Source organism: Mobula hypostoma, chromosome 2 (assembly GCF_963921235.1).
Source record: "Mobula hypostoma chromosome 2, sMobHyp1.1, whole genome shotgun sequence".
Classification (NCBI taxonomy): domain Eukaryota; kingdom Metazoa; phylum Chordata; class Chondrichthyes; order Myliobatiformes; family Myliobatidae; genus Mobula; species Mobula hypostoma.
Window position 1 is genome coordinate 191763901 of NC_086098.1, and position 14990 is coordinate 191778890.

Sequence of the window (14990 nt, forward strand, 5' to 3'; positions counted from 1 at the left end):
TCATCCACAGTTTTGCTTACTAGCAGTTTGGGCTGGCTGTATAGTTTCCTGTCTTCATTTCTTCTTAAGTTCTTCTTGAAAGTTGGCTGACAGAGCTGTCATTGGCAATTTTCCACCTTGCTGGCTCAATGTCAGTTTTGTCACTGGGACATTTTTGTCTATAAATGCAGATATTTCTAAAGCACAGCTCTGCAATCAGCAATGGTAGTAAGGCCTGATACTTCTGATATGTTTAGGATTGTTATTTATATTGTGCAGTGCATGAGACGGGCAATATTGGTTGTAATCAGTTTAACAATTACATCATATTCAGTTCTTCCATTTGTTTTGCATGTTGAGGGTGGATCATTTTACTTGCTGTCTGTATCTGGAAGAATAGCCTGACTGTAAGTTTTTATTTGATAAAGTACCCCCACTGTTAGTTTGAGTTACCAGATGTTACCCATTATCTTAGAGATGATGGAACTTGGTACTAGGAGTGTTGGTTGTTGAGACTATGAAGGTCAGATGCCATGCCTGAGCCAGAATACAAAGATCAGATGTGATCTCTCCAGCTGAATTATTTTTCTCAATGGAATCACATAGTTCATTATGCCTCATATCCGATATGAGACACATTAAACTGGGTAATTCTATTGAGAGGGAATATGAAGGAAAAAATTATGCAGTTGAAACCATTATATTTCCAGACAAATAACTACTCTAAAGAAGGGAGATAGCGGAAGGCAGAGTTTACATTGTATATTCAGTTAGATGTGGCAGATAAAGCATAAGAGACGAAAGAAAGGATGTTGCAACCCTCAGTATTGAATTATGCTTTTTGAAAAAATCAACATTTCTATTTTCTCTTAGAACTAAACCATACAAAAATTCCTCAAGTGATGATGAGCAGCACTTACAGATGTGTTTGTAGATCAACTAGAACTTTACTCCCAATCACAAGATGGCAGCAAGAATCAGAATTAGGTTCATTGTCACAGCTGTTATGACATCTGTGATTTTGTGACAGCAGTATAGTGCAAGCACAACAAATTACTATAACTAACAAATGCAAATAAATATACTGTAGTGCAAAAGAGGAATAGCGAGGTAGTGTTCATGGACCATTGAAAAATCAGATGACAGAGGGGAAGAAACTGTTCTTAAAATATTGAGTATGAGTCTTCAGGTACCTCCTTCCTGATGGTCATAATGAGAAGAGGGCATGTCCTGGGTGGTAAGAACCCCTAATGATTGATACAACTTTCTTGAGTTACCACCTTTGGAAGATGCCCTCGATGGTGGGGAGGTTTGTGTCTGTGATGAAGCCGATTGAGTCTACAAACCTTGAAGCCCCTTGTGATCCTGTGCTTTGGAGCTTCCATACCAGCTGGTGATGCAAATAGTAAGAATGCTCTCCATGGTACATCTGTAGAAATTTGCTGGAACTTGAATTTGAACTAGAACTGCAAAAAAATAGGTACAGAAAGATGACTAGAGATTTGGCAAAAGTACTCGGGGATGCTACTGAACAGAGGTGCTAATGACTTGCCATCAGTTAGTTACAGTGCTAACTTAAAGCTCGGCTAGGCTGGCTACAACATCAGAAACACCATTGGCTGAGTATGACTTTATTCTAACTGGAAAAACTTTAAATCGGTGTCATTCCGGTGGCCCAATCAGTGGCAGGAGCGGCGCTCAAAGAGGAGGTTTCTCACCGGTCGGCGGGAGCAGCGCAGAGAGGAGTAAATAAAAGTTTAGAAGAGACAAGTGGAGTGGGCATTGCTGGGAATGGGTCAGTAGTGAGATTGGGAGTGTCAAGCTTTGGCTCAAAGGAGGCTTCAGCACCGACCAGGCTTTAGCTCTGGGCAAGTTGTCCAGGTAAGGTTCTGTTAAGTTTCCCTTTTTTCTTACTGTGTCAGGGGTACTAGTGTAGTTTGAATGGCAGTTGTGTGTTCTTCATGCCAGATGCTGGAGACCTGGGAGACCCAGAGTCTCCCAGGGAACTGCATCTGTGTCAAGTGCATCCAGCTGCAGCTACTTGAAGACTGTGTCGGGGATCTGGAGCAGCACCTTTGCTTGTACAGGAGAGTGAGATCTTCGCTCAGAGTTACAGAGAAGTAGTCACCCCTAAGGTGCAGGAGGCAGGTAGCTGGGTGACTGTCAGAAGGAATGGAAAGGTGAATAGGCAGTTAGCACAGAGCATCCCTGTGGACATTTCCCCCAATAATGAGCATACTGTTTGGATACTGATGTGGGGGATGACCTCACAGTGGAATGCCACAGAGACCAGGCGAATGGTGCTGAGCGTGGGTCCATGGTGCAGAAGGGAAAGAGGGAGAAGAGGGGAACGGTAATGTTAGGGGACTCAATAGTCAGAGGAACAGACAGGAGATTCTGTGGACGTGAACGGGACACCTGGATGGTATGTTGCCCACCACCCTCCCCCCCCACCCCGCCAGGTGCCATGGTCCGGGACATCTCTGATTGCGTCCACAGCATTTTAAAGATGGATGGAGAGCAGCCAGATGTCTTGATACATATTGGAACGAATGATGTAGAAGGAAAAGCAATGAGGTCCTGAAGAGAGAATTTAGAGAGCCAGACAGAAAGCTGAGAAACGGGACCTTCAGGGTAGTAATTTCTGGAATGCCACCTCTGCCACACGTCAGTGAGGATAGAAACACAATTTGGCAGATACATCTACAGCTGAGAAGCTGGTGCTTCAGATTCTTGGATCATTGCGATCTCTTCTGGGAGAAGGTATGACCTGTACAAAAGGGACAGGTTGCACCTGGATCCAAGGGGGATAAATAATCTCGCAGGCAGGTTTGCTAGAGCTTTTGGGAAGGGTTTAAACTAAATTGGCAGGGGAATGGGAATCGGAGTGAAGAAACTCAGTATAGGATGGAAGGTAAAAAAAACAAAGATAGTGCGCTGTCAGACTGTCAGGAAGGGCAGGCAGATGATAGGACAAAATTGCGGCCAGCAGGGTGAGTATCAGTGCATTAGGAATGCAGAATCAAAAAGGGTAGCAAATACAGTACTCGAAGCGTTATATCTCAATGCACAGAGTATAAGAAATGAGGTGGATGATCTTGTTGCACTATTACTAATTGTCGGGTATGATGTTGTGGCCGTCACTGAATTGTGGCTGAAGGATGGTTGTAGTTGGGAGCTGAATGTCCAAGGTTACACATTGTATTGGAAGGATAGGAAGGTAGGCAGAGCAGGTGGCATGGCTTGACTGGTAAAGAATGGCATCAAATCATTAGAAGGATGTGATAAAGGATTGGAAGATGTTGAATCCCTTTGGGCCACACACCCATAATGCTGGAGGAAATTAATAGGCTAGGCAGCATCTATGGAAAAAAGTACAGTCAACCTTTTGAGCCAGAAACATCCAAAGGGTTTTGGCCACGTCAACTGTACTTTTTTCCATAGATGCTGCCTAGCCTGCTGAGATCCTCCAGCATTTTGTTTGTGTTGCTTGGATTTCCAGCATCTGCAGATTTTCTCTTCTTTGTGATTGAATCCTTGCAGATTGAGTTAAGAAACTTCAAGGGTAAAAGGACCCTGATGGCAGTTATATACAGTCCTCCAAACAGTAGCTGGGATGTGGTCTACAGATTACAATGGAAAATAGAAAAGGTGTGTCAAAGGGCAATGTTATCATAGTCATAGGAAATTTTAACATGCAGGTATATTGGAAAAGTCAGATTGGTAATGGATCCCAAGAGAGTGAATTTGTTGAATGCCTACAAGTTGGGTTTTTAGAGCAGTTTGTCATTGAGCCAACTACAGATCAGCTATACTAAATTGGGTGTTATGTAATGAACCGGAGGTGATTAGGGAGCTTAAGGTAAAGGGTCCCTTAGGAGACAGTAATCACAGTATAATTGAGTTCAACTTGAAATTTGATATGATAGGGAGAAAATAAAGTGTGACTTTGTAGTATTTCAGTGGAGTGAAGGAAATTATAGTGGTATGAGAGTGGAGTTGGCCAAAGTAAATTGGAAGGAGCTGCTGGCAGGGATGACAGCAGAGTAGCAATTACTTGAGTTTCTGGGAAAAATGAGGAAGGTGCAGGATAGATGCATTTCCAAAAATGAAGAAATACTCAAATTGCAAAATAGTACAACCGTGGCTGGCAAGGGAAATCAAAGCTAATATAAAAGAAAGCATACAACAAAGCAAAAATTAGCAGGAAGATAGAGGATTGGGAAGCAAATCTACAGAAAGCAACTAAAAGAATCATTAGGAGGGAAAAGATGAAATATGAACGCAAGCTAGCCAACAACATCAAGGTGGATAGAAAAGGCATTTTCAAGTATATAAAAAAAAGAGAGATGAAGTTGGATATAGGACAGCTAGAAAATGAGTCCAGAGAAATAATAATGGGGGCCAAGGAGATGGCAGATGAACTGAATGAGTATATTGCATCAGCCTTCAGTGTGGAAGAGACTAGCAGTGTGCCAGGTGTCGAAGGGTGTGAGGGAAGAGAAGTGAATGCAGTTACTATTGTGACGAGAATACACATAAAATTAAGATGTTTGCTGGCCTGGGCTAGCATCAGTGGCATCAGCAGTTGGTCTGCCACCTGCCCTCAGGGTAAGGAGAGATAAGGAACAATGGAGCAGCGTCTGGAGATGTGTAATGAAGGGACGTGGGAGAGAGAGCTGTCGGGAGCGGCTTCCCCTTTGAACCCTGAACTGTTTGAAGTGGTGGACAGGCGATGCCCCAGCAGGGGGATAAAAAGGGACAGGTTCGCTAAGGCAGAACACACACGCCACCCGAGGTAACGAGACCCTGGAAGCGGTACGCTTCTCACGAGTCGGTGAGAGGTACCAGACAACGGCCAGGGTGGAAAGGTACGATCAGAGGGAACCCGGTGTGTGTCCACCCTTGCCTGGGTGCCGGGTTCACTGCAGAGGATCGACCGCATCTGGAGGAGGGGTCACAGTCGGTGACCTCAGGTGACATCACCAAGGACCCGCCCAAAAGTTGCTTGTGAGCCATCTCGCCGGTCTGTGAGTGAAGCCGTTCTGAATGATCAGTTGTTCCTGTTCTCTCTCTCTCTCCCCCCACGTTGCCCATTGCCATGGCAACGATTACTGCGAACTGAATTACTAAACTGGTCTGAACTTTGAGTCACTTTGAAATTTGGTCATTTACCCCTAGACAACGATAGAGCTTGATTGATGCTGTTATCTTAATTCTGTGCACATGTGTGTTTATCATCGCTGAACTGTTGCATTTATTATCCTTTCGATTACTGTGTTGCTTGTTCCTTTAATAAAACTTTCTTAGTTCTAGTACTCCAGACTCCAACTGAGTGATCCATTTCTGCTGATTTGGCAACCCAGTTACGGGGTACGTAACACTATTACAAGGGAGAAGGTGCTCAAAAAGCTGAGAGACCTAAAGGTACGTAAGTCACCCGGACCAGATGAACTACAGCCTAGGTTTCTGAAAGATTGTGGAGGCATTAGTAATAATCTTTCAAGAATCATTGTACTCTAGCAATGTTCCAAAGGACTGGAAAATTGCAAATGTCACCCCACTCTTTAAGAAAGGAGGAAGGCAGCCTAAAGGAAATTATAGGCCAGTTAGACTGGCCTCAGTGGTTGGGAAGATGTTGGGAGTCAATTGTTAAGGATGAGGTGATGGAGTATTTGGTGACGCAGGACAGGATAGAACAAAGTATCTTGTCAAAGGAATCTTTCCTTATCAAAGGAAAATCTTGCCTGATGAACCTGTTGGAATTCTTTGAGGAGATTACAAGTAGGATATATAAAAGGGATGTAGCGGATATTGTATATTTGGACTTTCAGAAGGCCTTTGACAAGGTGCCACACATGAGACTCTTACCAAGTTAAGAGCCGAAGGTATCACAGGAAAGTTTCTGGCATGGTTAGAGCATTGGCTGATTGGTAGGAGGCAGCGAGTGGGAATAAAAGGATCCTTTTCTGGTTAGCTGCCAATGACTAGTGGTGTTCTGCAGGGGTCAGTGTTGGGACCACTTATTTTTATGCTGTACATCCAGTGATTTAGATGATGGAATAGATGGCATTGTTTCCAAGTTTGCAGATGATATGAAGATTGGTGGAGGGGCAGGTAGTGTTGAGGAAACAGGAAGGCTGCAGAAGGACTTAGACAGAGTAGAAGAATGGGCAAGGAAGTGGCAAATGACATACAATCACGAGGAATTCTGCAGATGCTGGAAATTCAAGCAACACACATCAAAGTTGCTGGTGAACGCAGCAGACCAGGTAGCATCTCTAGGAAGAGGTACAGTCGATGTTTCGGGCTGAGACCCTTCGTCAGGACTAACAAAGGGTCTTGGCCCGAAACATCGACTGTATCTCTTCCTAGAGATGCTGCCTGGCCTGCTGTGTTCACCAGCAACTTTGATGTGTGTTAAATGAAATACAATGTTGGAAAATGCATGGTCATGCCCTTTGGTAGAAGAAATAAATGTGTGGACTATTTTAGAAGTGGGGGAAAAATCCAAAAATCTGAGATGCAAAGGGGCTTGGGAATCATTGTGCAGAACACGCTAAAGGTTAACTAATGTTAGCATTTGTTTCAAGAGGTCTAGAATATAAGAACAAGGATGTGATGTTGAAGCTTTATAAAGCACCGGGAGGCCTCACCTTGAGTATTGTGAACAGTTTTTGGCTCCTTATCTAAGAAGAGATGTGTTGGCATTGGAGAGGGTGGAGGTGGTTCACAAGAATGATTCCAGGAATGAAAGGGTTATATGAGGAATGTTTGATGGCTCTGGGGTTCTACACACTGGAATTTAGAAGGAATGGGGTGGTGGTGAATCTCATTGAAACCTTTCAAATATTGAAAAGGCCTAGGCAGAGTAGACATGCAGAGGATGTTTCCCATGGTGGAGGAGTGTAGGACAAGAGGGTACAACCTTAGGATAGAGGGGCATCCATTTAAAACAGAGGCGGAGAAATTTTTTTAGGCAGAGGTTGGTCGATTTGTGGAATTTGTTAACACAGGCAGCTGTGGAGACTGGGTCGTCGGGTGTATTTAAGATGGAGATTGATAGGTTCGTGATTGGCCACGGCATCAAAGGTTATGGGGAGAAGTACAGGGAATGAGGCTTATGGGGGGCGGGGGGAGCATCAGCCATTACTGAATGCTGGAGCAGATTCAATGAGCCAAATGGCCTAATTCTCCTCCTATGTCTTATGGTCTTATTCATGAGCCTCCATCTATGGATGGATATTCAGGCTATGGATAGGAATGAGAGAGATGACCCTGGTAGAGTGCAACACTATTATTTAAACTCTTATTTGGATGGTTTAACCTTTTTGAAAAGTCAGTCCTGAGTAGTTTTAATTGAAAATTTTAGAACTTAGATGTAATCTGACTATTGTGGCATTGTTATAATTTTTGTATTACAAATTTAACTTTTCATATGTTATGTCCTCAACACTTCAAATGATGTTCAGAATGCCTTAAGAATGATGCAAGGAAAATCTCTCTAATATAGTTTGCAATTCTCAAAGATATGGTGAAGGAAGGTTCCATTGTCGTCTTCAAGGATAAATATATGATGAGTAAAAATTTCAAGTCCATAAGATATAGGAGCAGAATTAGACCATTTCATCATGGCTCTCAGCCTCTCAGCCCAAATCTGCTGCCTTCTCCCTGTATCCCTTCATGCCCTGACCAATCAACAATCTATCAACCTCTGCCTTAAATATACATAAAGACTTGGCTTCCACAGCTGCCTGTGACAAAGAATTCCACAGATTCACCAATCTTTGGCAAAAGAAATTCCTCCTTATTTGCATTCTATTATGAGGCTATGTGCTCTGGACTGAGGCTCTCCCACCATAGGAAACATCCTCTCCACCCATCCAAACTATCGAGGCCTTTCATCATTCAATAGGTTTCAATGAGGTCAACCCTAATTCTTCTGAGTTCTAGTGGATACAGGCCCAGAACCATCCAATGCTCTTCATCTGACAAGTGATTCAACCCCAGAATCATTTTCATGAATCTCCTCTGAACCCTGTCCAGTGTCAGTACATCCTTTCTAAGATGAGGGCCCAAAACTGCTCACAATAACCAAGTGAGGCCTCACCAGAGCTTTATAAAGTCTCAACATTATATTCTTGCTTCTATATTCTAGTTCTCTTGAAATGAGTGAAGACTAGAATGAATGAAGACAACAGAGAAAGGACAGGGGTTGGATTAGCAAGTTCCTTGGTAAGGAACCAGAGTAAACATAGAGTAACAGAACACTACAGCACAGAAAAAGGCCCTTTTTACCTAGTCCCTTGAAAATGCACCTGGACCATAACCCTCCATACCTGTCTCATCCAAGTACCTATGTAACTTTCTCTTAAATGCTGAGATTGAAGCCACATCCACCACTTGCTCTGACAGGTCATTCCACACATTCTCCACCCTCCAAGTGAAGAAGTTCCCCCACTTGTACCCCTTAAACTTTTCACCTTTCTCCCTTAATCCAAGATCTCTAGTTGTAGTCTCACCCAGCCTCAGTGGAAAAAGCCTGCTTGCATTTACCCTCATAATTTTGTCTACCTCTATCAACTCTCCCTTTGTTCTCCTACACTCCAGGGAATAAAGTTGTAACCTATTAAACCCTTCCTTATGAGTCAGGCCCTCAAGCCCCCGCAACATTCTTGTAAATTTTCTCAGCACTCTTTCAATCTTATTGACATCTTTCCTGTATGTAGATTACCAAAACTGTACACAATACTCCAACTTAGGCTTCACCAACATCTTGTACATCTTCAACATATCGCGACGTCTGTACTCAATACTTCGATTATGAAGGCCAATGTGCCAAAAGCTTTCTTTACAACCCTATCTATGTGATGCTGCTTTCATGAAATTGTGGATCTGTATTCTTAGATCCCTCAGTTCTGCTGCACTCCTCAGTGCCATATTGCTCACCATTTAAGACTTTATCTGGTTTCTCCTTCCAGAGTGCAACACCTCACTCTTGTCTGCATTAAATTCCATCTGCCAGTCTTCAGCCCATTTATCCAGCTGGTCCAGTTCTCACTGCAAGTTTTGATAGTCTTCCTCACCGTCCACTGCACCCCCTAACTCGATGCCATCTGCAAATTTGCTGATCAAGTTTACCACATTATCATCAGGATTATCAATGTAGGTGGCAAATATCGGACCCAGCACTGATCCCTGCAGCACATAGGTCTCCAGTTAGAGAGACAACCGTCTACTACCGCTCTGTGGCTTCTCTGCAAAGCCAAAGTCTAATCCAATTTACTACTCCATCTTTTATATGAACCAACGGAACCTTCTTGACCAACCTCCCAAGCAAGACCTTGTCAAAGGCCTTGCTAAAATCCATGTAGACAACATCCACTGACCCTGCCTTAATTGTCACGTGACCGGAACAATGAATATAGAATTGAGTCAGGTTCCATAAACAAACAAACATTTATTAAACTCTGCTCAAAATTAGAAAAAAAAATAAACAAACCAAAACCTTGACTGGAAGTAAGCTGCTATGCGGCCATTTAACAAACTGCCAAACTCAGTACTAGTTCTTAAAGCGGTAAATGCGAACACAGTATTAAAGTGGTAAATTGGAATACAGTTCTTAGAATAGTAAATTTGAAAGTCCAAGAGATTTATACAGTCAATTAGGAGAGACTTTCCTGAAGTAAAGAATTCCTCGAAGACTCGACGTTACTGCCAATCCCAGCCAGAACCTGCCTTGTCCAAAGGATTCACAACGATGGAAATAGTACGGTTTAAAGGCACTGACCTTTTTCTCTCCATAGACTAGAAACGGCACAACTTTTTCTGCTTTAGCAGAGGTTATCTCATGCAGATCACTCTTTCTTGAATGAATTCAATAATGGTCAATCCTCTCCATAACCGCCAAACGACTCCTTCAGGTTCCCGTCTTCATTCTCCAATACTACTGAAAAGATGCATCAACAAACCTGGCAGCGATTGGTTAAACTGCCGGCCCAACACTTCTGTACCTTACAATAGAAAGTAAAACTCCGTTTTAAAATTATATTGCGTCATGAGACAAATATGCAGCATAGCGGAGTATCTGACTGACGATCTAACTGAAACTAACTGTGTCACCAGGGGTCTACCCTTATATATACCTGTTGAGAACAGGTCATCATGTGACCTCACTGGTGGGAAAATTACATCATGTGACCTTTGCAAGACAGTCACAAGATATCCATGAGGTATATAACATAATCAACTTTCCATGTAACTTCCTTGAAAGACTCTGGAAGATCAGATTTGGCCTATCTCTTAGCATACCTTACAATAATGTTCCCACTACTGATGTCCAGCTCATTGGCCTATAATATCCTGGCTTATTCTTAGAGCAGTTCTTAAACAGCAGAACAACATTAGCTATCTTCCAATCTTCCGGCACCTCACCCAATGCCAAAGATGTTTTAAATATTTCTAGGGACTCTGCAACTACTGCACTAGCCTCCCACAGGGTCTGAGGGACTTATGTACCCTAATTTGCCTCAAGGTAGCAAACAAAACCTGCTCTATAATCTGTACACATTGCATAACTCCATTGCTGCTTTGCCCAACTTCCACAGACTCTGTGTCCATCCCCCAAGTAAATACAGGAGGAAAAATCCATTTAAAATCTCCCCCATCTCTTTCAGCTCCATGCATAGATGTCTTCTCTGATCTTCCAGAGGACCAATTTTGTCCCTTGCTATCCTTTTGGTCTTAGTACATCTGTAAAAGCCATTGGGATTCTCCGTCACCTTGTCTGCTAGAGAAACCTGTTACGTAACCTGTAACTGGGTTGCCAAACCAGCAGAAATGGACCACTTAGTTGGAGTCTGGTTTAACAGAAACTAATAAAGTTTTATAAAAGAAGTAAGTAACACAGTACTCTAATCGTAAGGATATAAATGCAACAGGTTAGCAATGATAAAACACACATGTACACAGAACTAGGGTAATAGGAATCAATCAAGCTCTATCGTAGTCTAAGGGTAAAATGATCATTCTCAAGTGACGCAGAGTTCAGTTCAGCTTAGTACAGTTCGCAGTAATCGCTGTTGTGCCGTTGGAGAGAGGGAGAGAATGCAAATTTTGATTCAGACAGACCTTTGATGTTCTTCGAAGTTAGCTTTCGGGTGGCCCCTTTTTATGTCTTCTGTGGTCACTGACTGTGACCCCTCCATTCCGGGTACGACCGTTCTTCCGCGGTGAACCCGGCATCCAGGCAAGGGCGGACACACACACCATGTTCCCGCCCATTGTCCCTTTTCACCCTGTCAGTCTATGGTCGGTTCCCTCGAACCAGACCTCCAACTCCTACCAACTTGTGGGGGCACACTGCTCTTCTATGGTCTCGTTATCTCGTGATCTCGTGGTGTGCCTTGTGCCTTAGCGAACCTGTTCTTTTTATCCCCCTGTTGGGGTATCGCCTGTCCATCAAACTTCAAACAGTTCAGGTTCAAAGCAATCGGTCTCTCAAAATCTGAAATGTGTTTCTTTCTCGTTAATCTCTTTCTTCTCTCTTATTAGCATTTTGAATGTTTCTCCATTGTCTCCCTTATCTCTCTCATCAGCATCAATCTTCTGACAACTTAGTTTTTCGTCACAAACCTTATGCCTTCATTTAGTCCTCCTGATTTCCTGAGGTGTTCTCTAGCATTTCTTATACTTCTCAAGTATCTCACTTGTCCCTTCCTAGGATGCTAGGATGTTAGTGCAGGAAAGTGACTGTGAGAAAATGATCAGCCATAACTGTGAGGAAACAGATCAGCATAACTTTATTTTATTTATTTAGAAATGCAGCACAGAACAATCCCATCTGACCCAATGTTCTGCACTGCCGAGCAACCCACATATTTGACCCGAGCCTAATCTCAGGACAATTTATAATGACCGCTTAACCCACTGTTTTGGAAGGGTTGTGACTGTCACGTGCCAGCACTGCCCACTACCTCGTCGGAAGGCATGCCACCGACCATTCAAGGTTTGACCCCTCCTCGCCCATCAATGCACACCTAACCATTGGCCCCTTTAATTAGCCTTGTACTTGGCCTCGGGCAATTGGCCTTTGTAATCAGCTTAACTTGGCTGGCACCAAGCCATTGGCCCCCTGTGAATTACCTGGGCTGGACCCTCCAGCCCTTCTGCATTAAAAGGGTGCCATGTGTGCTAGACTCACTCTCTTTGCCATCTCTGAGGGACCACCCTGCTTCACTCCTGACTGAGAACCGTGGAATAGCACTGGAGAAACTGTTGGTGAGCTGTGCATTGAATAGGGTTGGGAGCGTTGATTATTGTCCCTAATAGCATAGAGCTGTGCCTGCACTTGGTTGTGTGTGTGTGTGTGTGTGTGTGTGTGTGTGTGTGTGTGTGTGTGTGCGCGCGCGCGCGCGTACTTTGTTCCCACGTGATTTTCCCACGTTCGTTATTGTCCGCTTGTGTTTTATTGCCGATCCGGCTTTCCCCACAACTGCTGTAAATTGTGTGCGTGTGTGTGTTGCTTCTGTTGCCATTTTCCCACATCTGCCTTCTGTAAATAAAATCCTTTACTACCAAGACTGTGTGTCCAGAGTCCTTGCCTTTGAGACCTGCCGAATCTGCTTCCTCACTTACAACACCCACCAACACAGTCTTTGGACTATGGGAGGAAACCGAAGTATCCGGAGGAAATCCACACGTTTCACGAGGAAAAAGTACAAACCTTACAGATGGTGCCAGAATTGATCTGAAATACCCCAAACTGTAATAGCATTGTGCTGCTATGCCACCGTGGCACCCTTAGCAGGTAGAAGGCCAAATAACCTGCTCCTGCTTTTATTCCTTACGTTCCATAGAAGTGGTTGCCAAATTTTTTTGGGTTACTGCCCCTTGGCTCCCAGACCACATCTCTAGAGATCCCTCTTGCTTTCCGGCCTTTACATAAAAACTGGAAAGAAATTTGATTTATGATGCACAGTGAAAGAAAATAGAAACTGTAAATTTAAAGCAGTGAAAAATAATTGCATAAATAGTGAAATCTATTTAAAGCTACAAATAGAATTATTTCTTTGTTTAATTTCAATAAAAGCAACTTTCATCAACAATTTTACAGTGTACATTATGGGTCGAACTATTCACTACGACATTGCTTTTCCACCTTTCAATGAGATGGATGGACTTGGTACCGTGATTTCAACTTCTAAACATCAGGCTGAATGTTACTCAGAAAGCATCTTGGATCCCCACGATCAGTAATTTGCAGCTGTTTCAATGCTTTGAAACAAGTTGGATGACTGCACTGAAACAGTGCTCAACTAAGTATGATGTTGGAAAAGCAATAAAGAACATTTTTCCACAGTGCAGGATAGTGTTCAGAAAAACTCAGTTATTTTGTAGTGATATCAGGGCTTCCTCCATCCTTCCTGTTAATTCCTCATTACATGTGTTCAGGAATGGATTCATTACCCAATCTGTAATTTGGATCAAGAGAAGATCCTGAATGTCCCTGACAAGGCTATGTGCAGCTCACTCAGATGGGCAAAGTATACTTGATCTGGTATTCTTTCTTTTTCTTCCAACTCAAAGACTCAGAAATGGGAAAAAGTCACCATGGCAGTTTTGCACTTAAATAGGGTTAATGTAGACAGAAATGTGGAGATCGACCGATTTGACTTTGACAAGATTCATAGAACTTTACTGAAACTGAAGATTGATTCCATTAAACTTCGCAAATAAATCTGACAAATAAGCAATTTCAATTCTAATATTCTTGAGTTGATTACTGAATGAAGTACTTGTTACTTCAAAGAATTTTATCTGTTTCAATAAACACACAAAAGTGTCTGAGGCAGTTTCCTTTTGAGAGACATCTGACTTCAGTGTGTGGAAAAGCAAGCATTCAAACTGTTCATCATTCTCAATACAAAGCCCTTGAAATAGTCAAGAATTGAGAGCATGGGACTTGATTTTATTTATTACTGTAATAACAGTAATGATTTGTGCAATAGATCACTTAGATTTATTGCAATAAAATGTTATCTGTGAATTACACCATGAATGGTAAATATGTTAGGTTCATATTTTTTCAAAAAAGTGGCGGGTGGAGATCAGTCTCTACCAAAGGAGATATAAGTTGCACCTTCCCTCCGCTAACCTTGTGTCTGGTATAGCACCTGCTTAGCCCCCTGATCAGTGTCACAGAAAGCCATGTTTGCATGAGTAGTTGGTGCATATCACAAGTCCTGCATATGCGACCACAGATGCCAGGCAGACAATCTCTGAAGAATATTGATAATGGCAGGGGTCACCCGTCTTATAAAGACACTGCACAGATGGCAATGGCAAACTACTTTTGTCAAAAAGTTTGCCAAGAAAGTCACGATCATGGAAAGACCGTGATTACCTGTGTCATACAACATGGTACATAACAAATGAATGAATAACCCCATATTGGATTCCTATCATTGATGGTGCCTCACCTGTTGCACAAGCAAGAACATTAGTGAGCGAAACGTTCTTCTCTTTGGAAAAATTGCTCAACAACCCAAAATATTGAATCCCCCTTCGTATGTTTCTAGTTCCATTGTAAGTAATAGCTCTTAAAATATGTTTTCATCTTTTATATGGCAGACATAACCAAGAAGCAAAGATTCATTGCCCGGCAAGGTTGACTTATCCGACAGGAAAGCAAATTCTGGTTGCATAATGTGTCCTCCACTTTCTCAGACATTTAATCTATTTGTTTTTGAACAGAGTTGTCAAGAGTGGAATCACTACAATTATTTGGTCCGGTGACTTATGCAAAACCTTATTCAGAACTTCCCTTACTGCTGGCAGAATTATTTCTTCTCCAATTGCATGGGGCTTTCAAGATTTAGCAATGAGCATCGAAATGTATGAAGCACGTGAACAATCACTATTTTGTTGTGAAGTGCTGTCCATTTCTGAAAGTTTTCATGAAGTGACTGAAAATAAGCCAACCTACAGGCTTGTATTGTGCTGTAGGTTTT